General features: G+C 39.5%; 1 long non-coding RNA gene across 1 annotated transcript in view; it reads right to left on the reverse strand.

Annotated features, from left to right (window-relative positions):
* The window catches only part of LOC137201508 (uncharacterized), a 28,387-nt gene that overhangs the window by 8,692 nt on the left and 6,977 nt on the right, over positions 1-12,718 (reverse strand). The gene's annotated exons all lie outside the window — the stretch shown is intronic.

Consider the following 12,718-nt stretch of genomic DNA (forward strand, 5'->3'; position numbering starts at 1 on the left):
TAACAGAACATTGTAAAGCAATTATACTCCAATAAAGATGGGAAAAAAAAAAGTGAGAATACTGAAGATCAGAAAGGAAAAAAAAAAAAGACACTCAAAATGCAGAGTTACCAGAGGGGAGTGAGGATTTGTGATATGAGGCGCAGATGATACGCCAGAACCGTGCCAGGTAGCACGGCAACACAGAGCTTGGGGAAGTTAGTCTCTGCTCCAAAGGACATGACAGTCTAATGACAAAGTGTTGTATATACACGGGAAGGTAATAATAATAAGTATCGGTTAGGATATTTTCAGTTGCAAATGATAAAATAAACCTAGCAAAGTAGCTGAAATACTAAATTTTTTAATTGGCTCAAGCAATGGAAAATTCCAGAGGTCGGAGGGACTTCAGGAGATACTTAATCAGGCCTGCAGCTCTAGTTCTCTTTGATTTTTCTCAGCTCTGCTTTACTCTCTGTGTCAGCTTTGTTCTCAGGCTGGCTTCCTGCTAGTAAAACAAAACAGCTCTAGCAACTCCAGGCCTCACCTTTGAGGCCACATTGTCAAACTTCAGTCCTGAAGGTCGCTCTGGCCTAGTCAAGTTCGTGTACCCAAGTCTAACTCCATCACTCTGGCAAGATGGATGGGATTATGTCCATCAGTTTGGGCCAATCAGGGCTTACCCCTAGAGCTGGTGATGGAATCAATTCACATTTAGCCTCACAACCACCCTAGGAAGTAAGTGCTACCAGCATCTCTAGTTTGTAATTGAGGAAACCGAGGCCCACAGAGGTTAAGTAATTTTCCCAAGGTTGCACAGCTTATAAGTAGTAGTGTTGGGGTTCCGATGTTGGCCCTCTGACTCCAGACCTCGCATTCATAGCCACTAAGCCATAGGGTCTCCCAAGGCATAAGTCCCAAGGTGGTGCCTGATGTGTACTTCAGACAACACTTGCTGGGTAAATTGACAGGAATGAGCAGCTGGCCAGGCTGAGCTGGTGGAGAAGGCAGGGCTTGAGCAAGGTATTAAGCAAGGGTGGGAAAATTAGATCAAGTAAACTGTCAGAGACAGGAATCATGTTATACCAGGGATAACAAAGGCAGTGGGGTCAGACAGCTGCTAGGTCTGCTATTTACATACAAGCTGAGTGGCCTTTTTTAAATTATTCGACTTCTCCGAGCCCACAGGTAAAATAAGAAGCCACCAAAGTGAATCAAAGGTCCATGGCGAGAATCTACAGAGAGAAGAGGGCAGAGAATACAGTCCTGGAAACCCTGAAAGGGACCAGTAAGAGTCCAGCCAAATCCTACGGAAAATGGAAAGCCTGTCGGGAGGTTAGAGTAGGACGTCACAACTCATGGACTCACTGTAGAGAGAAGTCTACAGCAACTATTCTACAGCAACCCTACCGCTGCCAGCTAGGAAACAGGAAGGAGGGGGATCAGGATGAACCCTCAGGAACTATTACATGAGAACACCCTAATAGCTCCTCACTATCACGCAACTCTGGAGCCTGACGGGACAACAGACAACATACGGTATAACCCGATTATCTTACAGATAAGAAAGGAACACATCTGAACACATATATGAGGCTTGTAGATGAAGTGCCTAGTACAGGGCCTGGTAAACAGGAGGTGCTCAATAGACAGTATTTCTTATTAGTTTTTGAAGTGACTTATCCAACGTATCAGAAATAGGTTAGTGACCAAAAAAGATGAGAATCCGTATATTTTAATACCCAGTACAGTTCCTTCCATTACTCTTAGCTTTCTTCTTCTATGGCACATTCAAGATGAAGGATGCCAGGTACGAAGAAAGAAGAGTTATTTAGCCTCTCTCTCACCCAAAGCCAGCAACCCTCCTCAGTACCCAAGTGGGGGAAACTATCATGGAAGGAAGATGTTGGAATAACTACTAGGCAAGGGGTTTGCAAACCAAGATTATGGATGTTAGTCTGCCATTAACCAGCTCAGTGATATAACCAGCTTGAGCCCCAGCTTACTCATCTATACAATTAGAGATTTGGAAAAAAAATCATCTCAGTTTCCTTCCAACCCTGAAATTCTGTGAAAGTAGGTTCTGCTCTTGCAGTTGTTCTACCCTGCAGTAGATTTCCTTATAAGTGAACATAATTGAGTTCTAGGGAAATTTTTATGAGGCAAAACCACATAAAAATTGAAAGTGAGAAAAGACGTGGGAGCTGGCTTCAAATATTTGGAGCACTCTCTAGTCACAAAGGGGTTAGACTTACTTCGTGAGGCTCCAGAGGGCAGAAATAAGCACATGGAGTAAAAGCAACAGAGGCAGTTTCCTGCTCAATATAAAACAAATCTTTTTTCATGTATTTTGGGGCTCATTTATTAGGGGCATATAATGTTTATAATTGTTAGGTCTTCCAGATGAATTAACCCTTTTATCGGTTGTTCTTTTTGTCTCTAGTAGCAATTTTTGTCTTAAAGTCTGTTTTGTCTGGTGTTACTATAGCCACTTTAGCTCTCTTTTGGTTAGTGTTTGCATGATAAATATTTTTTCATCTTTTTACTTTAAATTTATTTATGTCTTTGAATCTAAAGTTTGTCCCTTGTAGATAGCATATAGATGGATCATGTTTTCTTGATTCTGCCAAACAGTTCCTTTTGATTGAACTGTTTAGTTCATTTACATTTAATGTAATTACTGTAAGGTAGAACTGACACCTGCCATTTTGCTCTTTGTTTTTTATATCTATTACGCCATTTTTGTGCTTCTATTTTCCATTGACGGATTCTTTTGTGTTGAATAGTATTATCAAGTGTGTCATTTAAATTCTCTTATTGTTTCATTTCCTTTTTTTAAAAAAAAATTATTTTCTTGGTGGGTGTCCTGGGATTACAGTTAACATCTTAATATGCAAAAATTTTACTCCAGTACAGCACTGTTCCCTCTCACTCCTTTGTGCTATTATTGTCATACAAATTACATCTTTAAACACTATAAGCCTATCGACAAAGTTTTATAATTATTGCTTACTGCAATTGGTTTTTAAATTAGATAGGGGAAGAAAACTGTTACCAAAAAAGAAACTACATCTATATTGCCTTTTACATTTACCTATGTAGTTACATTTACTTTTTATTTTGTACATTTTATTTGTGTGGATTTGACTTACTATCTAGTGTCCTTTCACTTAAACCACAAGAACTCCCTTTAGTGTTTCTTGTAAAGAAAGTCTGTTAGCAACAAACTCGCAGTTTTTGCTTATTTGAAAACATCTTAATTGCTCCTTCATTGCTGAAGGATAATTTTATCAGATACAGAATTCCTGGTTGACAGTCTTTCGCTTTCAGCACTTTGAACATGTCATCCTACTGCCTTCTGGGCTACATGGTTTCTGATGAGAAGTCAGTTGTTAAAATTATTGAGAATCCTTGGATGTGATGAGTTGCTCTTTTCTTGCTACTTTCAAGATTCTCTCTGTCTCTTGAAAGTTTGACTAATATGTGTATAAATGTGACTATCCTTGAGTTTAATTAGAATTTGAGCTTTTTGAATGTGTAGAGTACTGTTTTAAATAAATTTGGGGAGTTTTCAGCCATTATGTCTTCAAATATTCTTCTATCCCTTTCTCTCTCCCATCTCCTTCTGGAACTCTCGTTGCATGTATGTTGGTATGCTTGCTGGTGTCCACAGGTCTCTGAGACTGTTCATTTTTCATCATTTTTTTCCTTTCTGTTTCTCAGACTGGATAATCTCCATTGGTTTATCTTCAAACTGGCTGATCCTTTCTTCTGCTAGTTCATATCTGCTGTTGAGCCCCCTGCAGTGAAATTTTCATTTAGTCTTTATATTTTTCAAATCCACAATTTATGTTTTATTCTTTTTAATAATTTGTCTCTTTATTGATATTCTCTGTTTCTTTCTTTCTTTCTTTCCTTTTTTTTTTTTTTTTTTTTTTGGCCATTCCGCACGGCATGCAGGATCTTAATTCCCCAACCAGGGATCAAACCCGTGCCCCCTGCAGTGGAAGCATGGAGTCTTAACCACTGGACTGCCAGGGAAGTCCCAATATTCTCTACTTTTTATAGTTTATTCAGAGATGGTTTCCTTTACTGCTTTGAACATATTTCTATTTAAATAACAGATTTAAAGTGTTTGTGTAGTAAGTATAAGATCTGGGCTGCTTCAGGGATGATTTCTATTCACTGCTTTTTTTCCCTGTGTTTAGGCCATACTTGTCTGTTTTTCTGTGTGTCTCATAATTTTTTATTGAAAACTAGATGTTTTAAATAATATAAGGTGGCGACCCTGCAAATCAGCTTCACACACACACACACACAGCAGCGTTTGTTGTTTTTATTGCTGTTGTTATTGCTGTTGCTTGTTTACTTAGTGCCTTTCGTGAGCTAATTCCATAAAGTCTGTATTCTTGGTCATGTATAACCACTGAAGTCTCTGTTTCGTTTTCTTCATGGTCAGCTAATGATTACATAGAGATTTCCTTAAATGCCTTGAACCAGTGTGTCTCCTAGACTTTGCCAAGAGATCCAGCGTGTGTGTGTCTGTGTGTGTGTGTGTGTGTGTGTGTGTGTGTGTGTGTGTGTGTGTGTGTGTTGGGGGTAGGGGCGTGTCTTCAGCAAGTGGCAGCCAGTTTAAAACTCTTAACAATCACTTTCTGTCTGCACAGAGGCTCAAGGTCCACTGGTAGTGAGTAATTAGGGCTTTCTCAGGTCTTTCCTGTGTACATGCAAAGCCATGCACATGCACGTGACCTTCTAGATTCCCAAGAATATGTCAGAGCTGTTCAAAGCCCATATGGACAGCACATTTCCCAGTGTTTCCTTTTACTTTTCTTAGTCGCTTCTTGTTAGCCCAATGGATATCACCACCTCAGGTAGCTGAAATGCTAAACAATTGCCGCTGATTGTTTTGGGCAAACACACTGGGGATAAGGCTGCTCACAGAGAGCAACCTCTGAGTGAGGTCAAATAATGACAAGCTTGAGAAAGAAGCTTTTCCAGAGAACTGATAGATAAGTCAAATAATGACATTTCTCTGCCCTTAAAAAGGCAGAGAAGTTTGGAAAGGTGATAGGACAGAAGGAAAACCTACTTGGAGAGGCAAAAGTAACAGGCAGTGGTGGTCTGGTAAAAAGCAAGGCAGCCAGTCCAAAAGTTCAAAGTAGGGAAAATCATTAAAACAGAAACGATGAACAATAAGTGTCTAAAGCCATTCAGAAAACAGAATACATTTGTGAGTCACAATAAAATACTGACAGAAGAAACGAGAAGAATGGGTAAATTGTAACAATATAGTTTACATGAAAATAATCCACACAAAGTCTTAACTTCTTTAGTTTTAGAAGTGAGGGGTGCTATTTCAGTCCCAGACTGCCACTGACAGGCTGTATGATTATGGGTATAAATGAGATGCTGTTCCTTAGTTTTCTAAGGAAGAACTGGAGTTTGTTTTCTAAGCTTTAATAATTTCATACAGCCTTCCAGATTTTTAGAACCCGTATCTATATATCACTTCTTCAACTTAGTTAATTTTTAAAAAATGGATTCTTTTTTTTAAACTTAAATACCATTATAATATTTGTGAAACTATGAGTTTGATATGTTGCGTTTTTTTCTGATACTCATTAAAATAAACCTCAAAGCATTTAAATACAAATGCTCCTCCAGGTACCAACTACCTCACTTTGATAAATAATGGATTCGATGTGTAAGGTTCTTTCCACTTCTGTGACTGTGTAGATGCGTTTTCCCTTGTCCCTTGCATAGGTTGGAAGATTACTAAGGTTGGAAGATTACCTCTGAGTACATGTCTCTCTGAGGACGAGGTAACAGGAAGTTGAGAATTAACTGGTTTGAGATTAAACCATGTTGGCAGAAGCCACTGAGTAACTGGCTAATAGTGGTGTAAACGGTGGGTAGAGACACCCCAGAGCCATGATCTGGTACAGAAATGTCCATACTTTCATAGAGTGTATGAAACGCATTAATAATTCCATGGACTCCTAGAGCTGCACTGATTCTGAGAGTAGAGTTTAACAATAATAATAACTCCACTTATCTTTATCTCAGTGCTTAATAGCACGCCAAAGCACTGTGCTAAGTACACCTCAAACATTTATTCCTTACAACCACTGTGCTATGGATATTATTATCCCAATGTTACAGAGGAGGACATCTAGGCTCAGAGTCAGTAAGTGACCCATCCATCTCCTTGGAACATCCCTAATTAGTTACTACTATAGGTCCCTTATTTGATTACTAAAGGTAACCCTTGCCATGTTGCAATGGATTACAGAGGAAGCTCTTTAAGTGAGCAGAAATACGCCTCTTTCTAACGTTTTATCAGAATCACTCGTTTTGTTCCCCGGGGCCACAGAACATACATAAGGTAAGACCATCCATAGTTTAAGTCACCCAACTTACAGATGAGAAAATGGAGCGCAATTTGGGGTTTCATTAACAAAGCCAGCCTCCAGAAGACGGGATAACCATTTTCTCTTTCCTGTCTAGACTAGTATGTCCTCCGTGGTACTGGGGGATGCCTCACTGGTACCAGGTAAGTGGAGTGAGAGAAGCCAAAGGGTGGTCCATGGCTGTGTGTTTTCCTGTGACCCCCTTGATGATCTGCAGGTTTCTGAAGTTGTTCCGAGCCGCTCCAGCTCATTAGTGACACACTAAGAAAGATACCACACTTTGAGATGGATGTCAATGAACTAGTCAGGATCCAGAGGAGGGTAGCCCGCTAATGAGGGGCCAGCATCCAATAAAAGAGCTGAAGAGAAATGGATGAAGGGACGGCGCCCTCAAATATCTGACCGACTGTCAGTACAAACGAGGGAGATAGCTAGTTCTCTCGTGTCCCAGTGGCCAGAGACAACATATGTGGGAAGAAATTGCCTGGAAGCAGGCGGTTTTGGGCCCCTGACTAGCTTTCCATGACTTTGAGTAAGTCATCGAACCCCTCTGTCCTTCAGGATCCTAATGGCACATGGTTCTTGGGAAGATCCTATAAGGCAAAGCACCTAGCTCAAGGTCCATCAGTAGTAAGCAGACACACACCAGTGATGCTGAGGGAGCGTCGTGTTCAATAAGAAAGAACGTATAAACTTAGAACAGACAATGGGGATAACTTAGAGGACGTGAGTTCCTCATCAGTAGAATATCTGAGCAAAGACATCACTTTTATCTGTCAAGGATGCTCTATAGGTGTTCCTCTGTGATAGATGGGGGTATGGACTGGGAGACCCATGGTTTCCCTGACAACCTTAAAATGTGGTAATCCCATAAGGGTCTTGCCCCAAGTTACACAGCCTATGGCATAATGGGGACTAGATCCCACCTCTCCCAACCCCAAGTCTAGTGCTTTCTCCATGACCCTATATACCACATGTTTAAAAAAATTATATAGAACACTGTCCAGAAACTCTCCCAAACGTAATTGCTTATTAATGACTACCAGTTTCTCTTTCTCAGTAGCCACACTCTTAAGAAGGAAACATGTCTACAAACATGTAATTCTATAAAGCAAATAATTTACATCTAAGTGGATCTTGGTGGAGTACAAAGAACCCCAATGAATGAAATCTGTCACATGTTCAAAGCAATGAAAAGTGAGGGAGAAAAGTGCGACAGAGCAGAAAGCTTTCCTTGCTCACTCCCAGCTATTAGGACGTGCCAGAAAGCAAGGAGGGAGATCTTGTCTAAAGATTGCAATGCTGGGAAATTTGCTTTGTTCTCTTCACCAAACAAGCTACCTGATGCTCCATGAGTTCCATGTAGCTGAGAGTAAGCCTGGTTGAAAGAGGCCCACAGTCTCTAAGCTGTCCCTTAGTCAGACCTAAAGAAGGATCTGCAAGTTAGGGTCCATCCAAAACTCTATGTCGATATGTGCTGTAAGGGGGGTTGTGTTTGACTTGTAGGAATAAGCACTGGGTTAGTTTAACTTTTGTGCTGAGATTTCCCACATATATGTGGAATCTAGAAAAATGGTACAGATGAACCTATTTGCAGGGCAGGAATAGAGACACAGATGTAGAGAATGGACATGGTCGGTGGGGGGACGGGGTGGGATGAATCTGGAGATTGGGACTGACATATATACACTACCATGTGTAAAACACATAGCTAGTGGGAACCTGCTGTACTGCACAGGGAGCTCAGCTCGGTGCTCTGTGGTGACCTAGATGGGTGGGATGCGGGGGAGGTCCAAGAGGGAGAGGATATACGTATACACATAGCTGATTCACTTCATTGTACACCAGAAACTAACACAACATTGTAAAGCAACTATACCCCAATTACAAAAAATAAACAAAACAAAAAATCTAAAAATAAAGCTACCATATAACCAGCAATCCCATTCTTGGGTATATATCCAGAGAAAAACTTGATTTGAAAGTATACATGCACCCCAACGTTCACAGCGGTACTTTTTACAATAGCAAAGACATGGAAGCAACCTAAATGTCCATCGACATAGTAATAGATAAAGAAGAAGTGGTACATATATACAGTGGAATATTACTCAGCCATAAAAAGGAATGAAATTGTGCCATTTGCAGAGACGTGGATGGACAGAAACTGTCATACAGAGTGAAGTAAGTCAGAAAGAGAAAAACAAATATCGTATAATATCGCTTGTATGTGGAATCTAGAAAAATGATACAGATGAACTTATTTGCAAAGCAGAAACAGAAACACAGACGTAGAGAACAAACGTATGGATACCAAGGGGGTAAGGAGGGTGGGATAAATTGGGAGGTTGGGATTGACATGTATACACTACTATGTATAAAACAGATAACTAATGAGAACCTACTGTAGAGCACAGGGAACTCTATACTCAATGCTCTGGGAAGGAAATCCAAAAAAGTGGGGATATATGTATATGTATAGCTGATTCACTTTGCTGTACAGCAGAAACTAACACAACATTGTAAAGCAACTCTGCTCCAATAAAAATTAATTAAAAAAAAAAAGAAATGGAAACATTGAAGCTATCCCCAGGTCACAGCGCTGGGACTAGAATGTGTGCATTCTGACTCCTAGACTGGTGCCACTTCACCACCATGGTGCCAATGACAGGGACAATGTTTTCTGCATCTATTTTAGGAGGCGTCTGAGCTTATAATCAGAGGTCTACCTTCTGCTCTGTGAACATCTGGGTGATTCAGGACAAGGAAATGATCCACTGTGACCTCAATTTCCCTAACCAAAAGAGTGAAATGCTGATCAATAGTCTGTCAGATTCAGGGAGGGGTCATTCTGAGGAGAAACAGATGCTCTGGGAAAACCAGCTACTCAAAGAAAGGACTTCTCGCAGTCTGATGGACCAAGAAGGGGTTTGGCTACTTGAAAAGGACTGACCAAACCCCAGACATGTAACCCAGACATCCAATCAACAAGTTCCAATAGTTTATTAAGAACAATATTCAAGAATAATTTAAGAAAAATAATTTTAAAAACGACTATGCAATCCAAGGAATAATTACTTGCCTAGACTGAGTTTTAAAGAAAAGATAAATTTCCATGCCCCTGCGTTAAGGTAGGTGGTGTAAGATGGGTAAAACATGGCATCTTATTCTGTGCCTTTTGTTCTATGTTTTATTATTTTCTTAAAGCATTCATGTATAGGATGTTAATTCTTTCCCAGGCTTGATCCCTAGACAACGGGCTTGTTAGGGACAGGGACTGTATTATTCAACTCTTTTTCCTTCCTGCCAGCCTTACAAAACATTCACTGAGTGTCTAACTACATACCCACGACATCCCCGATGCCTAGCACGCTGTGTGGCACCTGGTAAGGACTCAGCTTGTATCAAATAAATGAAAGAATAAAACACAAGAGCCAGAGGCGATCTCCAAAGCACAGAAACCCCTGCATGTTTGACTCCTTCATTAAAACCATTTGAATTTTACCTTACAAATCTGAAGCATGCCCCCGACATGCTCTGATGTGTCTGTGCAGAGACCTGTGATGTTATCAGTTTAGCACATATGTGATCGCTCAGCATGAATACCTTGATGAATACTATATAGAATTTCAAGTGCAGACTCCCAGACACAGAAGGCATATTCTGTGACGGGCCAAAATGTCATGAGGGTCCACAGCCCATTCCCCTGGTTCCAAGCAAGACTACATCTAATCTATAACAGAGAGCCAGGCTTCCCTAAACCTGAAAAGAGTTCCACTGAGTGAAACATACAGGCAGCCTAGGTAAAGTCTTAAGTGTCTAAATGGAAGGTCAGACCTTGATTTCTCGAGGTAAAGTATGGTTTTCATCCCAAGTATAGCAGATTTCACTGGAGTTCGATTACCAACTTACTTAACTCATTTGCTAGATGACATAAAATTGCGGGTAATTACACTACAAAGAGTAATTATCTGAATAATTTCCTTGTACCAAGGCACGTCACTTGGAGCCTTGGTCTATATTATGTGAGGGAAATTTTAAATTAGGTACACCATTTTATTTAAAAAAGAGAAACATTAGAAGAATATATATTCAGAAGTAGGGGGTAGAAAAACTTGCTCTTCACCAGTTTATTGGAATTATACAAAAGGGAGCTCATGGGCTGCTACCTGAAACAACTAAATTTCCTGAGCTTAAATGATTTCAGGAAGACCTCACACACAAAATGGCTGTCCAGATGTAATGCATGATCTAGACTCCCCTCTCTCTCAAAATATTTCTTTAAAATGATATTTCATGATCCTGAAATAATTGGTGACTGTGAGATGCCAGATGTAAGACATTTCCTCCAAAACCTTACGTCAACCCATACCATTCGCTTTAGAACATCTTCCTTGACACCAGGAAAGGCTTTAGGTCCTGAGTTTGCATTAGCTAGACTGACCGCCTGGCTGCTCTCAAAAATGGAAACATATGTGGGCACGATGAAGGTAGGGACTTGTAAATTAGGCAAAGGAATTTTCCTGTTCATTTTTAATCCTGTGCATTTTGTTCTCTTCCCTTAAGCAATACGTCTACTAAATTTTGGTGACTTTTTATTTTCAAAAGCACAAAATTGAGCCCTTTTGGTGTTGTTTCCCAGGACAAAAACCTAACTTCAGAATCCATTTCCTTACAATTCGATCACAATTGTTAAAGAAACGTAAGATGAAGGCTCACACACACTCATTGGAAGAGAAGACAGCGGAATTACTATCATCTATTATCATCATCATCATTATTACACAGGGCTTGAAGGAACACACCTCTATATGTCATAAAGAAAAAATTATTTGGTTTATAGCTGATGGGACCACAATGCAAGTGTGATTTGAGATGGCTAAGAGCAGAAATAAATTAGGATGTTCTGTTCTAACTTCACCTTCCACATAAACCCCTCTCCTCTGAATTTGTGCTTTTCTAAGTTGTTTACACAATGCATAGGCGCAGACTTTGTTTCAAGTTCATGTAAGAGCAGATGCCCTTACTTCAGGCTGAACAAAAAGGAAATGCATTCCTCCTAGGAGTCTAACTCCATCCTAGCTTGGATTGTCTAGCATACTTATACAAACTGCTTGCTTTCAGGTCAATCCTAAAACAGAAAGAACATCTCTCTCCAGAGGTGCACATTTTAAAGATGATAAAACTTTAAAAACAATCTATTTCACATTTCAAATGAAAAATGCCAACCAAAGACCACCAAGAAAATAATTTTAGAAAAATGTTCACTCTCCCTCCTGAATTGTGCCACCAGGGAAAAAAGCCACAAACAACAACAAAAGCAACCCAAAACCTCAGCAAGAAAATTATGTCTCCGGTTTTTATTAATGAGTTTTTTAAAGTTTGGAGAATATGAATTCAGGGTGTTGTAGAGTTATGCTATAAACTATACTAACAAATGCTGGCCATCCTTGTGTTTAAAGGCTGAAAAATAAAATATGAAATACGGACTATTTGTTAGAAATAGTTTACATTGCTTCGATTTGGTTGTAACTAATACACAGCTGAATAAAGTCACAAAATCGAAAGAATATTCAATCACACTAGGAAAGTGGACATTTTAAAGGCAAATGAACGTTTGAACTCGGGCAAAGTGTTTATAAAAACATTTTTAAGTTTTATAAAACAAATAAAAATGACTATTGCTCCAGAAACATTTCTGGTAGGGGTAGTCTTGACATTTTACTAGGGATTTAAATCTACAAAACGTTTAACATGACCTCCCCGAACTTAAATGTCTAAAATGAAGCAGGAGTAAAATTTAAAAGACATTTGTCTTTTTGGTTTTTCAAACACTTCTTTGGTTCCTTCCCTTTTCTTTTCCTTCAATAATTTATTCTGTTTTTCTACCTTTGTACATACAAATCAAGTGTCCATCAAATCAGGCACCAGAAAAGCAAGCTCTCTTAAATATAGTTCACTCAGACTGACCTTCCACAGCAAGTATTGACATTTTCATTAATTTTAACTCTTTTTTCCCCCCAGAAGAAACAAAACAAAGTCTCTTGGGTCAGAACAGCAACCATTAAACGAAAAAGAAATAAATAATAAGTTAAAAATAGAGAGAATGTGTTAAAACGAAGGAAGAATGGTCATAACCAAAGTCTGTCATCTTCAAAAAGAAACAGTTCCACACTTCATGACTGATTCAAACAGAAAGCTTCTCCTTTACATTTGAAACAAGTAATTCCACCTCACAAGCACATTTTCAAAGAAGCCCCTAGCTTTCTGCATCTGATTCTTGCAACATTCTCTATACCTCATCGAGGTAAAACCCAGTTCACATT

Source organism: Pseudorca crassidens, chromosome 11 (genome assembly GCF_039906515.1).
Source record: "Pseudorca crassidens isolate mPseCra1 chromosome 11, mPseCra1.hap1, whole genome shotgun sequence".
Classification (NCBI taxonomy): Eukaryota; Metazoa; Chordata; class Mammalia; order Artiodactyla; family Delphinidae; genus Pseudorca; species Pseudorca crassidens.